The sequence below is a fragment of the Elephantulus edwardii genome, unplaced genomic scaffold (genome assembly GCF_000299155.1).
Source record: "Elephantulus edwardii isolate Elephantulus edwardi_28Jun2011 unplaced genomic scaffold, EleEdw1.0 scaffold00133, whole genome shotgun sequence".
NCBI lineage: Eukaryota > Metazoa > Chordata > Mammalia > Macroscelidea > Macroscelididae > Elephantulus > Elephantulus edwardii.
The window spans coordinates 3,929,679-3,932,401 of record NW_006399883.1 but is presented as its reverse complement, the minus strand read 5'-3'; the positions used below and the strand labels follow the sequence as shown (position 1 = coordinate 3,932,401).

Genomic DNA, 2,723 nt, shown 5'->3' with positions numbered 1-2,723 from the left:
AATGCTTCAAATGTGGTCATAGAGTATGTTGGAGAAGGATGCCTAGTAAGAGTGGAGGATCCCAGGCAGAGGAGGCAGCCTGTCTAAACTGAAAGCAGTGTAAATTATAACAAATTATGATAGTACTAATAACAATGAGAATTCCAGAACACTTAATTGTGCTTATGTGAAATCTGGACATAGACAATGAGATGCTATCTGAATAGAACAACCAGAAATGCACAATCTAAAGAGGATAAAATGGATGCATGGGACCTTCTAAATATTAAATCCATGTGCACATCAAAAACTTTTCCAACAGGGTGAAAAGAAAATCTACAGACTGGGAACAAACATTTGGTAATACCATCTCAGACAAGAGTCTTATAACAAAAGTTTACAGAATATTCCTGGGCCTCCGCAAGAAAAAGAATTATAACCCAATTACAAAATGGGCAAAAGACATGGAAAGAATTTTCACAGAGGAAGCTATTCTAATGGCATACAGACACATGAAGAAATATTCCAAATCACTGGCAATAAAGGAGATGCAAATCAAAACCACAATGAAGTACCATCTCACTCCAGTATGAGTGGCAAAGTTTAACAGAGCAGCAAGTAATAAATGTTGGAGAGGATGTGGCCAGAAAGGAATTCTTATACATTGTTGTTGGGATTGTAAAATTGTGCAACCATTCTGGAAGGCAGTTTGGTGCTTCCTCAAGAAGCTGAACATAGAAATTCCATATGACCCAGCTATTCCACTACTTGGAATATATCCTAAGAATATGAGAACTGAAGCACAAACTGAGATTTGTACACCAGTGTTCATAACAACATTATTTACCATCACAAGAACATGGAAACAGCCCAAATGTCCAAACGAATGGATTGAGAAAGTATTGTACATTCACACAATGGAATACTACTCAGCATGCAGGAGCAATCACTTTGTAAATTATTACCTAACTTGGGAGGGACTGGAAAGCATTATGGTGAGCGAAATAAGTCAGTCCCACAAGGATAAATATTGTATAAGACCTTATTGTAGATTGACTATAAGGATCCAGGACGCGTGGGAGAGGCTGGAAGCAGAGGGAAGTGGATGTACAGGGGGAAGAGGGGATTAATCATTGGACTGTACAACTTGATGGGGGTGGGGTTGAGGGAAATGGCAAGAATTTGTTCAAATTTGTATTTGAATTTTGTGAATAAACTAGTGGAAAAAAATAAAAGAAGTTTTCATGCTCCACAGAGAGGAGGCCCACGTGACGGCCTGGCAAATCAGGCAAAGACGCCGTCCCTGCAGAAGAAGTGGGTGAGGTGAGGTGAGTGAGTGACTGGCCCCAGCACTGCCCCACATATACACGTGGCCACCCTGGGTCTTGGTAGCAGAGGTGTGGCCAGAGTGCCAGGCGGCAATCTCGACTACCCTTTCTTTCTCCACCACGATGTGTGCTGGGCTTAGGAGGTTATTTTTTTATTGCCAGTTCCCAGCTACCCGTATGTGTTAGAGCAAACCCTCGTCTGTCAGTGCTAGAGTGTGTTGCATAGCCTCAGACAATCATGCACATGCTGTGTAAAGCTGCCACTCTCACAGGGGTCAACTAATTGCCATTGTTTCCCAGCCCGAGCTGACAGTTGCCATTGTAATCCAGCCATGCACTTCACCGTTGTCCAGGACAGCAATGGATGAGGTCTGACCACAGGTAATGCCACTACCTTCTTAATATGTAAACAGTTTGTGGCTTTTCGGGGAGTTGGTTGATTTGCTGTGGATCCTGATCCTACTTGACCACAGTTATTATAACCCCAAGCAAACACCTACACAAGCTGCCAGAGCCGTGGAATTATGGGAGCTGAAATCTACTTTGGCAACTTGCTTGATCAGGAGGTTGGTACAAACTTGAATGGGAGCCATGCCTTGAGTGGTTGTACCTTTTCCACGATGGCTATAACCATTGTGGCTCCAGGTGTAAACAACCCCATCTTCCGTGCTGAGAAGATCGTGTGGTGCCCTGCCATAAGTAAGGCTTTTAATCTTCTTCCCACACAAGGCCTCCACCTTTTTAGGTACAAGTGTACTCGATTATCTCCAGTTCCCAATTACTGTAGTTCAGTCCAAACACAAACACCTCATCATTGTCAGTAAAGTACAGAGCTTCCTTGCCGAAGGTGCTAAAGATGCAGGCTTTGCAAATGAAGGCGATTTCTTGAGGCGAGAGCAGAGTGAAGATGAACCACTTCCCAACATCCACCATGACTCTGGCTTCAAGCACTTCCTGGATTTTACATCTGGGAGGCGAGCGGCCTCTGTGCCATGGCCACGCTGATGAGCCAAGGAAGCTGGCGCTCTCACAGGTGCCTCAGCCACAAAGAAAGCTGAGCCCCCTTTGTGCAGCTCATCCTTGGGACAGAGCACACTGCCAGGGAAGTTGAACCCTCCTAGCACTCCAATTTGTCTTTTGGTTTCCTTCCTGCTGGTACCAAGAGTGTTGACTGTAGATCCAAGGAAGCTGGAATTGTTAACAACCTCAATCTCTTCTCCATCTATCATGGTGCTGCCATTTGACCTAGTTGTGAGAATGTTTGTTTTTTTTTATTGTGATTTTAATGAAAGTTTATAGAAAAGTTGGATTTCCATTCATTTATTGTTGTATATTTACCTCCCTTCCCACCCCTGTTCATATTGTTTGGTTTTTGTACATGTTTCTTTTTTTTTTTTAATGCAATAAAGATGGGTG

General features: G+C 43.3%; 1 pseudogene; it reads right to left on the bottom strand.

Moving 5' to 3' along the window:
• Positions 1 to 1,214: 1,214 nt before the first annotated feature.
• Positions 1,215 to 2,240, bottom strand: LOC102843975 (annotated as a pseudogene).
• Positions 2,241 to 2,723: the final 483 nt, after the last annotated feature.